Source organism: Leuciscus leuciscus (assembly GCF_965113295.1).
Source record: "Leuciscus leuciscus genome assembly, chromosome: 16".
NCBI lineage: Eukaryota > Metazoa > Chordata > Actinopteri > Cypriniformes > Leuciscidae > Leuciscus > Leuciscus leuciscus.
Genome location: NC_138740.1, coordinates 13,876,119 through 13,893,442, shown reverse-complemented (window position 1 = coordinate 13,893,442; position 17,324 = coordinate 13,876,119). Strand labels below are relative to the sequence as shown.

General features: G+C 39.8%; 1 protein-coding gene and 1 long non-coding RNA gene across 2 annotated transcripts in view; one reads left to right on the top strand and one right to left on the bottom strand.

Annotated features, from left to right (window-relative positions):
- The window catches only part of sgcd (sarcoglycan, delta (dystrophin-associated glycoprotein)), a 276,212-nt gene extending 263,963 nt beyond the window's left edge, over window positions 1-12,249 (bottom strand). The window contains exon 1 of the mRNA XM_082141410.1: window positions 12,182-12,249. The gene's annotated coding sequence lies outside the window, so the exon portion shown is untranslated. The remainder of the gene's footprint in view (window positions 1-12,181) is intronic.
- LOC309478043 overlaps window positions 1-17,324 on the top strand; it is a 384,226-nt gene that overhangs the window by 279,720 nt on the left and 87,182 nt on the right. The gene's annotated exons all lie outside the window — the stretch shown is intronic.

Sequence of the window (17,324 nt, the reverse complement as noted above, 5' to 3'; positions counted from 1 at the left end):
AACGTTTCGGTTACGTATGTAACCCTCGTTCCCTGAAGGAGGGAACGGAGACGTAGTTGACGTGTCGAATGTTGGGATCACGCTTAGGAAGCCTGTCATCTTCGAGAATTGGTTAAACGAGCCATTGGCATGCGTGAATTGCATCACACGCTCCGCCCCACAGTGCGGGTATAATTATGGAAGTGGATGCACGCACCAGTTGTCTTTCGCTTCGGAGCCGATCGGTATCAATGTCTCTGAAGAGTGTTGTTGTGTTACAACGTGCGAGTGTGTCTGTGTTCTTCTGGAAGACTCTCCCAGTGCTGGTGTTTCTAAAGCGAGTTGCAGCGGTGATCGCAAGCTACTGAAGCTCTCACCTGCTGTTTTAACAGCATTTCATTTAAGAGTAAAAGTAGTGAGTACTTCACTGTACTGTGTTGCCGCGGTTATTTGTTATTCGTTATTCCCCTGTGTCCTCCGGCACTGGTGACGGGTCCCATTTCCTGAAAGAGCAACACAGGTGTGTTTGCGCCTTTTTCAAGATGCCATTCCATCCGTGCGTTTCTGGGTGCGGTATGGCTCTGTCCCCCTCTTACGGTCACGATAGATGCATCACGTGTTTGGGCTTACAGCACGCTACAGCAGCTCTCGTGGATGATTTATGTTCTCACTGTGGGAACATGTTCATCTCGGTGTTAAGATCGAGACTCGCCTTCGAGTCCCTTTGTAAACCACCTTAGTAGTTCCTCCCCCCTCACTACCATTGACAGATGAGCGGCGAAGGATTACGAGGCTATACCTCCAGTGGAGCGGTCTGTCGCGATGCAACTGTATCTTCTTGGGACTTATCTCTGGTGCTTCTGCACTCAGAGACCTCCCCTTGAGTCACTGCAGGCAAGCTTAGTTAAAAATCCTGTTTTAAAAGAAACAGTTCTCCTGCTTGCTTGTCTCTATCAAGAAGGTAGGGGACCTCCACACATTTTCGGTCTACAAATCGTCCGGCCGGCCAACTCTCGCGATATCCTGAGACCCCGGCCTGGATATGTGCCCAAGGTTCCTACCTCTCCCTTAAAACGGGACCAGGGGGTGAGCCTGCAAGCGCTTCCCCGGAGGAGGCAGACCCAGCCCTGGCTTTAATCTGTCCCTTCCGCTCCTTGCGGTTATAACAGGACAGAATGCAAAGCCTGAGGACCACAGACCAGCTCTTGTCTCTTATGGAGACCAGCAGAAGGGAAAGCTGTTTCCAAGCTGAGGTCGGCCCACTAGATAAGTGGTTGCCATCATCTTGGTGTATATTTCCAAGGTGCACCATGCCCCCTGGGTGGTGAGCCTCTCCAAAGAGAGAGTGTAGCTCCTTCCTGGACGTTGGCACAGGGTGCCTCGCCAAAAGATGTTTTTACAGCTGCGGGCTGGGCAGCACCAACACAATCGCTAGAAAAATGGCCTATGTGTCGAGCCGGTTGCTTTCCGTGGGCTCCCTTCACATGAAGCCAGTTTCACTGTAAGCCTGGTTTGAAGTGTCGGCTTGCTGCGCCATTCCACTCCTGTGGACTGGATTGCGCCATTCCCCTCCTGTGGACTGGATACGTGTGCCATTCTTGCTCCAGTAGAGTTCCTCTTTAGCCGAACCCTGTTGAGTTCCTCCACACCCTTCGGCATTGGACGTGGCAGAGCATAACAGGCCTAACACTCGTATGCACTGGTGGAACCTGTGCTAGGCTGGGTCCATATATTGTGATCCCTACGGCGATCCCATATGTGTATTCTTCCATGGTACGGCTCCCCGTGGCGAGCCCATGTCTTCCCTTGGCAGAGCCTTCTCTGCCGTCACTGATCGGTTGTGTCTCCCCCTGTTATAGGCTGGAGACACCTCAGAGACATTCCATATGTTGTACTCTTCGGTAAATCGCCCAGTCCATATGTGTTATTTCCCATATGTTACCTCCCTACGGGCAGGATGTGGCTTCCGCAGCATATTCCTTCCAACGAAAGGTTAACACTTTCCCAGTGGTCTTGTGGAACAGCAGTGACTTCCCTGGTCTAAGCCCTGTCCCATCTCCGCCTCAATAATGCGGGGGGATCAGGAGGCTTTTGTCTAGGCACTAGAAGGTGGCAGCACTGGTGGCATTTTAATAGGGATCCCAATCAGTCGACACGCCGACTACGTCGAATGTGAGCGACTGAAAGGGAACGTCTCGATTACGTATGTAACCCTGCTGACTCAGGGCTCCGCTCGGCGTGAGCGTGTGATGCAATTCACGCACGCCAATGTGCATTGGCTCGTTTTAACAAGACTCAAAAATGACAGGCTCCCTAAGCGTGATCCCAATCATTCGACACATCAACTACGTCTCCGTTCCCTCCTTCAGGGAACGAGGGTTACATACGTAACCGAGACGTTCCGATCAGTGGCCGATCGTTAGGAGAAAAATATTATAAGCGCTGATGCATTCTCAATATTTAGTGATTTAGCCTCAGATACAGGATGCTCATTTGCTTTTACTATATTATGTGGCGAGCAGGACGAGGCTGAGGGCCATGAGAGCAAACCTGTCCGGGTGCTGCACTGTTCTTTTCCGTCAACATCACGTTAACAGAAGTTGTAACGATCACCAGTGAGAGTGCCTGGGATTACCATCAGAGGGCACTCCAACCCGGACAATCACCACACATCCACAGACTCCATTCCCTATAATCCTTAGCCCAGACTATCATCCATTATTACATTCACCTGTGTCACATTATCCTGTTTAGCTCACACTATAAAAGCCTGGTTCACCCTATCACTCACTGTGAAGTCTTGTTTAGTGTTACGAACTGCTCCGAGACAAGAAGGTAGAGGATCCAAATGCAGCTTTATTGAAAGGATAATCCACAATCATAGTCGAAAACAGGCAGTGGTCATAAACACCGGGTAATCAGTCCAAACAATTAGTGATGTGACGTTCGGCACCGAGGTATCAAAAAAACGAAACATCACACACTGAAGCAGTGTATCGGAGCTTGATTCGTTTTGCCATAACCACGTGATCTGTGATGTCCGAAACTTCGTTTCCACACACAGTCACGTGACTGTTTCGTATTCAGATTCAAAAATAACGCGAACCCCTTGAGCAGGTTTCGAGTGTCATGCCCTTCGGTAGTAGTAAATAAAAAAGTAATAGACCCTCACACTGTTGAACAAGTTTCTTTAAATTTATTAAATTACCCACAAAATAAAATGTCAGCTCCCCAGTTCACAAGCACTTCACCATCCCACAACAATTTTCTTTTATTTGGATTATATATGCCTACATGAGCCTTTCCTATGAACTCGTAGGATTAGGACTGACGCTAAAGTTTATGTGAATAAGGCTGCATTGGTAGATCAAAACAGATTCATAAGAACTGTTTCTGTACAAGTGAATTAGTCCCATTTATTATTTAATTTTTTCATATATTAATTCATACAGTTGTTTATACATTGTATTGCTTTGTGGTTTACAGAGCAGAAAGTGATTTATTAAAAAAATAAAAAAATAGGTCTTCTGGGACAGAAAGGCAGCTTTTCCACCTTTTGACCACAAGATGTCGTTAGTGTGCAACGTGTTGAAAATCTTCGAGTAATGAACCATTTTATGATACAGTCGAGGGGGAAAGCCCCAGTGCTTCACAAAGCTTAATTTCACCATCACTACAAACAATAACAGGACACAGGCAAAAAACAGAGGAAACCACAAAAACCAGACAGAAGATCAAAAACCAAGATAAAGAAAACCAGGAAAATGCTTGGAATTGCAGTGTAACACTAAACAAGACTTCACAGTGAGTGATAGGGCTTTTATAGTGTGAGCTAAACAGGATAATGAGACACAGGTGAATGTGATAATGGATGATGGTCTGGGCTAAGGATTATGGGGAATGGAGTCTATAGATGTGTGGTGATTGGAGTGCCCTCTGATGGTAATCCAAGGAACTCTCACTGGTGATCGGTCCAGAAGTATAGAATATCGATTTTAGAAATGTATGAATCGATTCGAATCGATTGGATTCATATGTGAATCGAATCCCCCCACTTTTCTGTTTGTCTTATGTTTTTTAATTATGTCACAGACCACAGCAGGTATAAGGCTGCTGTCACTTTAAGACTGAATGCACTGATTTAAAATAGGCCTACTGTTACACATGCACATTTTTTCTCAGCTCTTTACATTAACTTAAGACTTAAGACTTTGTTTACGCAAAGACAGGCATTTTGACACACAAGTGTGTGTTTTTGACCATTCAAGCCCAATAATGCGGCAAAAAAACTTAGTTCAGTACTCACAACAAACTGCATGAGCACAAAAAGCGTGCACACTGTAAAAAATATTTTCATGATTTGTTATCACAACTTTTTTTCTTTTGTCAAATCAACTTAGATAATTTAATGTGGTTCAGATAACCACAACAGTTTCTGTTGATTAAACCAGTCTCCTTGAATTTTAACTCAAAAAGGCTACCAAATAACTTACCTTTTTAAGTTAAACCAACAATATTTTTTCAACAGTGTATATTGACATGAGTTCTCTTTTGCTGCTTATAGCACTTCAGCAGTTTAAAGTCACTTGTTTTTTAAACACCATTACATGCAAATAAGCTTTTGTGATGGCACATACAGCACGGCAGCGTCACGTGACCACATAACTGTGATAGAGAAGATAGTCCAAAATGTCTACCAGTTGATACATTTCTACCAGTTAATCATGTCTGTCTGTATACCGCCCACTGATATGTACTTGACAAAGAGTCAAAAAGATCAGCATAGACCACCTTGAATCAGAGAAAGTATAAGAGAATTACATTATTCTCATAAGAGAAACCTTATGTGATCATTTACATGTGTGATTAACTGTAAAACAAAACAATGTTGACTATGTAAATCAAGCTATTCTGCTAAACTTCTCCTTTTGTGTTTCACAGAAGAAATAAAATCTTTCTTTTCTGTACACTTGTGTGCTTGCGGTGCACTGGAATGAGTGTTTGCTGATGGTGTGAAGTGAGCTCAGAGCTGTAAGTGTTAGAGGATCTGGTGTTGATAGCTCAGAGATCAGGAGGCACAGGTGAGTCAGACCAGTGGTCAGAAGTAATTAAAAACAGGACTGGTCATCAGTGGCCAGCACAGGGACCTTCGGGAACAAACTGACAGAAATAAATATCTTGTTCTTAAACTAATTCAACGTGCTAGCATACACAAAACCACTATAGCAAAACGAACTTTCCAAATCTGATTTCAAGAAATAAATACTCCATGATAATCAGATGGGGTAGGATTTTTTCTCTCTCGTCCATAGATATGACTAGTGTCAATCTAAACTAAGCTCATTTACTGAATTGTTATGCCCTTATTAATCTTGACTTGAATCTGAAAATCAATGTTTGTAAAATTTGTTCCATCTTTTTTATGTATTTGTTAACAGTAGATTTTTGGAGTTACTCATTTACATTTGTAGCATAAAAATATCATTTCGAATTTTTAAGTGAAAAGTAGACCATTTGGGGAAAATTGCCCCGAATCAAGACAAAGGCCTCCAGTGGAATGTTATTGTTGGGGTCTTCATGATTTCATTAAATAATTATTATAATTAATTAAAACATTATGATTTATTAATTCCATTATTCAGATGTTGGCAATATGAGTGTGTGTATGTTTACTTAAGCTCATACTCTTCTGGTCTTAATAACATTTGCATTTGATGTAAGGAGAAAGTTATTTATGAATCATGGCTAGATATAATGTTTTTAAAATTAAAGAGAAGATGATGGTCTATCTGAGATGAAAGAAAACCTCATTCTTATGTTATTGTGTATCTCTGTGCTGTAATTCATTCATCCTCAAAACCAAGTAATATGTTGTGTCATTGAAATAAATGTTTTGCACCTTAAAAAAAAAAAAAAAAAAGAAACATAAAGAGAGCAATTACTTTTAGTTTGAAATCCTTTGCAGTTGATGTTTCATATTGATCAAAAGGTTGTAGCAATTACAGCCACTTGCAACATTGCAATACAATTTTTTTTTTTTTTTTTTTTTTTTTACATTATGGCTATTGTGAGACTTCAAACTTCATGACTGTGGGCATGTTGTGGCTCTGCCCTCAAATAATGTCAAATATTCACTGACAAAATGTCTCATCTGCAAATTATGAAAAGTCCCCATATGAAATGCAGTGAAGTGCGCAAAGCCTTAACAAATATATGTTAGTAATCTCAGTAGGATTTATACACTGTATTAAGGAACAGTCCTATAAATACAACCACAATAAATTACACTGTATATAACAGTTATTATTTTAACCATGTGCATGTTGTACATCAATACATCAACAGTTTATTTACTTTACCACAGTGAATAAACTCATTCTTTCAGCTGGGCATGTTCAGAATCTCAAATATTTTTGTTACTGTGTAAGAACACAGCATGCATTTTGAAGTAAGTCTGTATATAACTTCAGTTGTTCATATTGTAAGCATTGGTAACAGCATGATTCTTGGTTTTAGGCAGTTCTCTTTTAGCTGAGACTATAACTAAAGGTAAAATAAAAGAATATAGCAAAAAAGCCAACATTACTTTGGGCACCATTCAAAGAATGTTATCCAGGAGAGAAAAATCAAAGGGCTGTCTGAGTCTCTTTGTCTTCCCACAGAAGTGTCTGGACTGGTGGGTTTGTATGTATGGCTGGAGGGCTTGTGTAATGATTTTACACAGACAGTCCACCACTCACTCAGCACTGATACTAGCATAATGAACAGACCATAGTGATGAGTGATTCTGCCTGGAAAATTATATAGACTTTATTATATTGTTATAAAGAGGTTATTAAATTCTAATAAACTACATATTGAAGTAACATAAAAAAAACAAGGCAGTCCTGTTCAGGCACCTTATCTGGGGCTTCATAATATGATATTCAAAATACTATTCATAGTTATTACATGATAATAAACTATGTATTACTGTAACACATGAACAAAGCAGTCCTGTTCAGATGACTTAACTGTTTTTTATTTTATTTTAATATGTTATTAGTCATACCTGTCAGAGTTAACGAATAACTATATATAATCTAAAATATTATAAATAACATAGGAACATTGATAGCAAACTAAAGATAAAAAGTGAATGTGTGCAAATGAAAATTCTGTCATCATTTACTCTCCCTCATGTCTTTCTGAACCTTTATGCATGTCTTTCTTCTACAGAATGTTAAATTTCAAGAATGTTGGTCACCAAACATTAACTTCCAAAAAAATAATGTGAGTCAATGGGAACTGAAACTGTTTGATTTCCAACATTCTTCAAAATAACATCTTTGTTTTTTGCTAAATTAAATAATTGGCTTTTATATTCTCAGTGAAATACAAAGAATTTTATTTTTAAAGGTCCCATGACATGCTACTTTTTGTAGGCTTTAATATAGGCCTTAGTGGTCCCTAGAACTGTATCTGAAATCTCTTTCCAAAAATTCAGCCTCGGTGCAGAATTATAGCCACTACAAGCCAGTCCCAGAATGAGCTTCCTTCAGACAGGCCGTTTCGGTGTCTGTAGCTTTAAATACTAATGAGGAGGAGAAAGGCGGCGCAAGGTGGCGTGCATGTTTACGTTGGATATAGCAATGGCACGAAGACACGCAGTCTTTCAAGCATTTCAGTTTGACCCAGAATCTGATCCAGATGGAGAAGCAACGGATGAAGAAGTTGCAACTCAGCGGCTCCAGCAGGACGTTTCCGAATGGTCAGTTTAAAATATTATGTCTGGATACGGTACTTTATTCGGATGGTTTACAGTTATTATCATGTAGCTAACGCGAACCTACTGTTGCCTTTTCATGAGAGATCTGTAACGTCTGTATTTATCTTATTACAATATCATCAAGCTCTGCGATCTTGAAATGCGGATATCGCGCGCGCCATATAACGTTAACCAACAGGAAAACGGTTATCCAAATAACAAAGACGTGTACAACACTCGCGTTACAGTGTGTGTATTCACACACATAAACTGCATAGCTGCATAGCTAATGTTACAGCCACATTCTACGTGTAAAATCTAGGTAACCATAAACAGTAAAGCAACACACTTATATATCATTAGTTGACTTACTTGTCCGAGGTGTGTAGATGAGCCAAAGAGAGTGATCCAGACTTTAGTTTCAGACGTTCAGCAAGCCCAGCTCTGTATTGACCCTTCGGTGTTCATTTGTACATCCAATTATTGAGCAATTGTTATGCTTCGCTCGCTCAAAAGCCATGATATCTCTCGTCTCGTGGACAAACTAAAATCGCGCGCGCGCGTTCCTACCTCCTAGCGCATTTTCTCATGGGCGGAAAATATTCTCTGGGCGGGCAAAGCAGAGACAGGGGAGGTAACATTTCCTCCTTATGACGTCATAAGGAGGAGATTCAAGATCAGCGCGTATGAGCCTCCATTTTCTCAAAGGCAGAGAAAGATAGCAAAAGCTCGATTTACACCGATTGAAATTTTTAGAAACTTGGGGACCATATACAGGCTAGGGGAACTCATATTAATGTTAAAAAACCTCAGAAAGTGAAAATTTCATGTCATGGGACCTTTAATTTATTATGTGTAACTCTACACACTAGTGTGTCGAGTAAATTTACGTCAAATTTTTCAAATGTTTTTCACAATAAATATTATTCAGTTACAGGTTTAGAACAACAACAGAGTGTATAAATGATAAAAAAGGGAAAAGTAAAAAAAATAAAAATGTTTACCTATTATTTTTTGGGAAACAACATTAATATAAAAGAATGCAATCACACTTTCAGTCATAGGTCAGACCTTCAGATAGCCCCACCCCCAAAATAATAGTTGGTCAAAATGCTCAACAAACATGTTTTATACTTTTAAGGGACATCAACCTACATATATCTTACTTATACCTGTCTCTGCATATTAAGCTGGGATAGGAGGAAACATATATATATATATATATATATATATATATATATATATATATATAAAAAAATATATATATTTGATTCATATACGTTATGATTCATATACTTTATGAGACCATGTCATTTATGCAAAATGCTGAAATAACAAAAATACTCATATGGGGAATGCTTATTTTTGTTGCGTATACAGTATTCATCCAAGGAATTCTGAGTTGACATTTTTGTAATTACTTTAATTTACAATATGAAACACTCTGGAGTAAAAATCCTATTGAAATGGTAGTGAGGAGACTGACCTCTGGGAAGCACATCAAACAGCACATCCATACTCTGTAAACGTACAGACACTCATAAACACACACCTCCTTACACAGGCCATTACCACCTAACCAACTTGTCTGAAGCAGCAAATAACATGTCAGAATTCCCTATGTGGCCACCATATTTACAGCATTAAAGCCCGGCACACTCTAATGATGTGTTTTATCTTGCTGCTTTTATGGCTGACATCTCCCTGACACACACACATTCAGACACACACCTGTCCAATGCTTCTCACACATCTCATCTGATAAGCAATAGTAGGGACTCTCTCGGGTTGACCTTTTGATGGAAGATGTTTGACCTTGGTTTTCCTTGTCACTTAGCCCCTAATTCTTCAGGAAAAAGCCTCCTATGTTTATTGGGATCTCATTTAGATGGAGTAGAAGATCTAATGTCGAGCCAACACTCATCAGTCAGAGAGAGAGAGAGACAGGGTGAGTTGTGGGGGTTTTCAAAGCCATCTGTCTGACCTACACTTATTCAGTGAATGGGGTTCAGGATTAGCGGCCATTCTTGGGATGGGTCACGATGGTCAGCTAGTCGACTAGTCATCCAACATCTGAGTAGTAGTGAAGTTGACTAGTTCCGGGATTTTGAATCTCTTGTGAGGGATCCCTTTTCTAATATAAACCAACGATAAAAAAAAAATTCTTATGCTCACCAAGGCTGCATTTATTTAAGAAAATTACAGTAAAAACAGTGATATTGTAAATATTTTTACAATTTAAAAGAGCTGTTTTAAAATGTAACTTATTCGTGTGATGGCAAAGCTACCATTGCCTTCTCCAGTTTTCAGTGTCACATTTGAAAATCATTGTAACATGCTGATTTGCTACACAAGAAACATTTCAGAATTCATTTTGATGAAATAAATGCAGCCTTGGTTAGCATAAGATACTTCTTTTAAGAACATTAGAAAAAAACTAATTATTTCAAACTGTTGACCAGTAGTTTATACACACTCACTGACTACTTTATTATGTGCACCTGTTCAACTGCTCTTTAATGCAAATATCTAATCAGCTAATTGCATGGCAGAAACTCAATGCATTTAGACACATAGACATTGTCAAGACAATCTGGTGAAGTTTAAACTGAGCATCAGAATGGGGAAGAAAGGTGATTTAAATTATTTTGAAGGTGGCATGGTTGTTAGTGCCAGACGGGTTGGTCTGAGTATTTCAGAAACTGCTGATCTATTGGGATTTTCACGCGCAACCAGGGCCGCATTACTGCACAGGCTTCCCTGGGCCACGGGCTGAGGGAGGGCCCCGATGATACCGGAAAAAATTATAACCGCATTTTATAATGAGTAGACTGACCCTTTAAAATGACGCTTTATCGCTTTGCTTTGAATACATGTCCGGGTGTTTCAAGTCCTGCGCGAGAAGTGTCAAAAAGAGCCGCGTCTAGCAAATCACAGGTAGGCCTATCGCACACCGGACGCGTCGCTTTCAGTTCAAGACAGCAGTCCAAAACATCTAATAACCATTAACTCTAATCACCAAACAGGCAAAAGTTCACTTCAAGAATGAACAAAGTGTGACAATGAGTTTGAAGTTAGGTGTTTGAAAAAACACAGCAAACGGAAAGAAAAAAGCATGACCTATATTATTATAGCTCATCCAAAGGATAGGCTACGACTTTATTAAAGTCACAGAAAGACAAACATTTTGTCGAAAAATGCAGAATACACGATCTTCCAACTTCATCATTATGTACATTAACAATAATTTGGAACAAATATTATGTGATTTAAAGGAAAACTATGTGAGTGGCGTTCTTTGGCGTGGCAGGATTGTGAACAGGCGCCACCAGTACACTCGCACACTCGAAGGCTGAGTCCTCCGGAGTTCGCATTTGTAGGCAGCATACGTCATAAGAATGTCTTATTTCAGAACAGTAACCATTATACAATTGACTGTGATTCCTAGTGAAGAGTAATTGTTGTAATTTCTTAATGACTTTGGAATGTAGTGGTCAGTTTACTGAAATGAATTTTTATTGCATATATTTCTGCAAAAGGCTCATTTGATAGGAAGATGTATCTGATGTATGCAGTAGTTCTAAGTAGCCAATGCAAAGTTACTTTTAACTTTAGCGCCATTTAGCTATTTTTTGAACACGTCTTATGTAAAAACACCTGTCAAGGTTACCTGAAACCAGCCTAAAAATTGCAGTTAAGACAATATATTCAATTAGGCTACTTTTTGAAGCAACCCTGAGTCAGTTTGAAAATATGTAGTTTGCACATCCCAAGCAGTCACTGAGGAGGCACTTCCTAGACTGTCTGGCTCCGTACAAAGACGTTGAGCTCATATTTATATGGATGGTTACAAAGACATTGAGCTTATATTTATACGCATGGTTTCATGGATGCATAACTTGAGCTGATGTCTATTTGGACTCTGAAATAACACCTGAACTGATTATGTGTGACATCAAATAAATTCTACACCCAAGTCAGTGAGTAGAAGTACAGATAACAAGAAAATTACTGTTATTATCAAAAGTGAAAGATGTAATTGTATTAACATACAATTGTAATGCTTTGATTTGGCCTTAAGCCATTTTAGCGTTATTAATTAATTGTTCCTTCTCTCAGGGCTGATTTGCTTGCATAATAAGACAGAAAATAAGAGAAAACATTTATAATAATAATAAAATATATATTCCACCAAGCTAAAAAAGTGTGAGCAGCACATACTTTCAATAACCAACTTTTTTTTGGTGACCAATGAGCATTACACTGCATTTCAGTTTTCCATTCCAAAGCTCACATACAATCCACAGTTACCAAAACCTCACAACCATTTGCCATCAGAAATCACAGTCTGGCTGAATGAAGCCACAAATGACCTTTGTTTTAAAACGCTGCCCACTCAAGCCCAAAAAGCTTACAAATGGAACAAACCCACTTTCAAGACGTGAAGTTCCCTACCGTTAGATGTTTTGCGTATTAAATCCCTGGTCTTGGAGACCTTGACTGAGTTTACTGCCTGACTGTCTATTTTTAGCGTTTCCTTCCTAAACCATATTTGGTGGTCTCCACCTCCGCATGCTAATTTACCAGGCATAACAAAAATTTTAAGCTGGACTCAGCTGTCTGAAGTTATCACCATGCTTGAGTGTACAGCCAGGCTTCCTGACTGGGCCAGTAGGCTATTTAAGGGAACTTATTATGAAACACGGCTCCTTTTGCCAATGCAGATGCTTCCTAGCTGACACTACTCTATCAGAAAATGCTGTAATAATACAAATACTAGAGCTCTGTATAAATGCAAAACACCATTGGATTAGTAGTACTTAAAAACTCTGGTTAGATTTTGTTTTAGATTTAGTAATGTTGTTAAGTGCTTTTGTCATTTTTATTAGTTGTGTGTTTAGTTTAATATTTATTTTTAGCTTTCATTTATTTTATTTCATATTTAGTTTTAGTAACTTTAATACTATGGAAATTCATCTTAAAATCCTGAATTATTACGTTTAAAACTATGACAATATTTAAACAAATAGTCAAATAAACATAAACAATTTCAGTATTTATTCTGTGAAAATTATTTATATCAGTTTCCAAACATGACAAGCTGTGTTTAACGGTCACCAGTTGGAGTGCCCTTGAGAGCCACCAGAGGGCACTCCACATCAGACTATTATCATTCCCTCACTGCCCGGACTCTTCATCCATTATCACATTCACCTGTGTCTCATTATCTTGTTTAGCTCACCCCATATAAGCCTGGTTTTCTCATTCATTATCTGTGAAGTTTTGTATGTCTGAGTGTTTCCATTGTTTTCCATGTTCCTGTTTTTTGATATTTGCATTGTTCCTGTTCCTGTCTCACCCTCCGGATTTGTTTGTTTGATTGGACTGATTTATCTGTACTCTGACCTTTTGCATGTCTTTTACTATGATTGTGGATTAGCTTTTCATTAAAAACACTGCTTTTGGATCCTCAACCTTCATGCCTCAGAGCAGTTTGTGACACTGTGGCATCATTTTCACCACATTGAACAATTTTGTCTGGGAATACAGACTCACCTACATGCTTCCTTTCTATTCCTGCAAGTTATCATGTTTATCTTGTTGTATCTAGCATCTGCTCCTTATACCTGTTTGTATCCTCGTTTTGCTTGTCTCCTCCTGTTCTTCAGTCTCTGTCTGCACCTGGTGAGTAGAAAGAAGATTCTAGTCCATTTATTTCATGCAAGTGCTGTTTTACTGTTGAACTAAATACTTCCAAGACTTGTTTCAAGAGCTCATAGATAATATACAGAAATAGCTCACCTCTGCAACAACCACAACTTCCGCTAGCTCTCCTTAACCCACGCCGTCACATTATGTTGCCAGTCCTATGGTCAATCCAGTGCCCTACTTTGGATCAGCGGAGGACTGCATTGTTTTCCTTCGTAAATGTTATCTAGCCATAGAGATGCAGACGCACTGCTTTCCCACTGATCGAGCCAAGATATCATTCATAATTTCTCTCCTCCCCATGAAAGCACTTCAGTGGGCCCAATCAAGATGGAACAGTAACTGTCACTTGATAATTTCCTCTCTCACTTCAAAGAAGTATTTGTACATCCTGTTGGTGACTCAACTGTGATGGAGCAATTGTAATATTTTCCCAAATATTATATAAGGGAAAACTATGCCTTCAAGTTTTGCACTTTAGCAGTAGCTAGTGGATAGAACCTATCGTCAAGGTTTGGAGCCCTCCTTGTGGCTGCATCTTTCTGCTTCTGATGACACCATGGGTCTAGAAATATTTATCCAACTCTTCTTCAGTGTTGCTCATCATATATCATCACCTGCGTCCAGGAAATTACCACTCTGCAGTCCCCTCCAATCAACCAATATTCACCATCCAAAAGCTCTCCAGAACCAGGACTTGAAGCTATGCAAGTTGACTCATTTCGACTGTCCCCGGCAGAGCATCACCGTCGACTGACAGAGTGATGCCCTCCACATCAGCTGGTGAGTTTTGTGTCTAGTCCTATTGTTACTTTCTCACCTTTATTAACCCAAATTACTCTAAATACTGCTGATATATCCGTTTCAGTATCAGCTCTCTAAACCTCTGTAAAATAACCTATGACTCCTCGTTGAATATCCACAATAACTGGTTAACCATTCATTTAAGGAACCATCCATTTTTGTGTGGGACCCATCAGCCTTCAAGCTGGTCTGTTACACACAGAATTGTGTGTTTTGTTTCTGGAGAGCTCCACCACCAAGAAAAAAACCCTTGGGATAACCAAGGCTCAGTCGGGGGCCAGTTCTCCTCTGGCATTTATGAGCTAGAGGCCGGATTGTAGTTTGAACTATAGGATTATATGAATGCCTGGCTGAAGAGATGCGACTTTAATCTAGTTTTAAACTGGGAGAGCGAGTCTGAGCAACGAACAGTATCAGGAAGACTATTCCAGAGTTTTGGAGCCAAATGTGAAAATGCTCTCCCTCCTTTGGTGGTTCTGGATATCCTAGGTATGACCAAAAGCCTTGAATTTAGTGATCTTAAAGAGCGCGATGGATTATAGGGCGATAGAAGATCCGTTAAATAGACTGGAGCTAAGCCGTTTAGGGCTTTATAAGTCAGTAGCAATACCTTGTAATTAATACGGAACTTTATAGGTAACCAATGCAGGGATGATAAAATCGGTGTTATATGATCATATTTTCTTGATCTCGTAAGAACTCTAGCGGCGGCATTTTGGACTAACTGTAGTTTGTTTATTGAGGATGCAGGACAACCAGCTAATAAAGCATTACAGTAATCCAGTCTCGAGGTCATGAATGCATGAACTAACTTTTCTGCATCAGAAACTGGTAGCATATTACGTAGCTTAGCAATGTTTCTATGGTGGAAAAAGGCTGTTTTTGTAACATATGAAATATGATTTTCAAAAGACAGGTTGCAATCGAGTATAACACCCAGGTCTTTTACTGTAGAGGATAAAGTAACAGGACATCCTATGATGTCAAAGTTGCATTGTGCGAGGTTTTGTGGGTGGTTTTTTGAACCGATAAGTATTACCTCTGTCTTGTCTGGATTTAATAAAAGAAAATTACGTGTCATCCAATCTTTTATATCTTTAACACACTCTGTCAATAGCGATCAGATAGGTATGATTTGAACCAGCTTAATGCTTGTCCTTGAACACCAGTATAATTTTGTAGTCGATCTAAGAGTAATGTGTGATCTATAGTATCGAACGCATGTCATTTCCTGGTCCACCGGAGAGATGTCCTAAAGTGGGGTGAGTAATGCTTTCTGGCCTCTTTTCTTGAGCTTCCTGTTACTAGACTTCCCGAGAAATCTGAACCAGCCATTCCAATAGACCTGTGGACTACATCCATCGACAGTATCATCAAGCATATCTTTTCTATTATATCTGTGAAGATTCCTCCATTCTATTCAAACTTTCAGGACATCTTCCCAAATAGCAGCTCAGTTTCCTCCTCATCGACCATGGTACTGTTCAATTGATCTTCTGCCTGGTGAGCAAGTGCCTCATGGGAAGTTTTATCCATTATCCCTTTCTGAGATAAAGGCCATGGAGGAGTACATTGAGGAGGCTCGTTGTCAATGTTACTTACATCCATCCATCTACCTCCCCTGTAGCTTCAAGCTTTGCCTTTGTTGTAAAGAAGGACTGAGGCTTGTGGCCCTGAATAGACTACCAGTCCCTGAACAAGATAACTGTCAAATTCCATTAACCTCTTTCCGGCTGCCCTGGAACTACTGTGTGGAGCAACCATTTTTACCAAGCTGGATCTCTACAGTGTATACAACCTCATTCGGGTTTGGAGTGGGGATGAATGGAAAACTGCCTTTGTGACCCCTACAGGCCACTGTGAATCATGCTGTATGGACTGGTAAACACCCAGGGCAGGGCCAGGGCAGCAGTGTCCAAGGTTTCATGAATGAGGTTTTCTGAGAGTACCTCCACAAAGTCATCCTGGTTTACACTGATGATATTCTGGGATACTCCCAGAACCTGGCAAACATTGCAATCATGTTGCACTATTTTTACGTAAGCTAAGGGATCAGCCGTGGTGGTATCCAGATGGACTAGGGGAAAGTTGATGCAATCTGTTCATGGCTCACTACTACCAGTGTAAAAGAACTCCAACAGCGATTAATTCATCATTGTTGTACCCTGACATCTCCCTTAACAACACTCCTCAAAGGACAGCCGAAGTCTCTGTTCTGGACCATGGAAGCCCCCCATGCCTTCCAGAAACTCGAGGAAGCCTTCCCCCCCCTGCTTCCAACCATCACTATTTCCATGGTCAGGAGAACCATCGAAGCCTTTGTACCAGTCTTTGACCACTGGTTTAAAGAGCACTAGAGAGTTTGGGACATAGCTCACCATCATCTCCAACGGACAGTGCAATGCCAAAAGAGCCATGCAAATGCCCGGAGATCAGACACTCCAACATACCTATCCCGGGCAGAAGTTATGCCAATACACAGGACATCAAGCATCACCCCCTGTCCAGAAAGCCTCAGTCCCCACTACATTGGTCAATAAGGCATCTGCATGGCTCTTTTGGCATTGCACTGTCCGTTGGAGATGATGTTGAGTTAAGTCCTAAACCCTCTCATTCTCTATTAACTCTAATGCGATTTAGTTGACATGTAGTTACAAAGTTACTTATAGTTAGTAGAATGTATGAAGTGGACTATCGAAATAAAGTATATCCTGCCATTTCATGCCAAAATTTTTTTTAAATGTCATTTCCACCACCGTGATTTGCATTACAAGCGACAATATTAAACACAATGCATCATATGAAATGTGGAGTAAATGACACTAAAGTAATTTTCATTACTTAGTCAATTAAATAAACTAGCGAATAGGTAAAAAGTGTTTTAAGAGAGTTTACCAGAAAAAAAACTAAAAACATTTCAAAAACATTACATTTCTAAGCAAGAAAAAACACCCACAATTTATATAAGTCCTAACTAAACGCTCTGAGACTGCAGAGCTTCACACATTAATGTGTCATTCAGAATGTTCTGAATCAATTTCATTTTTTGGCCTGCAGTATTGTTTCCTCCATATCTGTCACACTG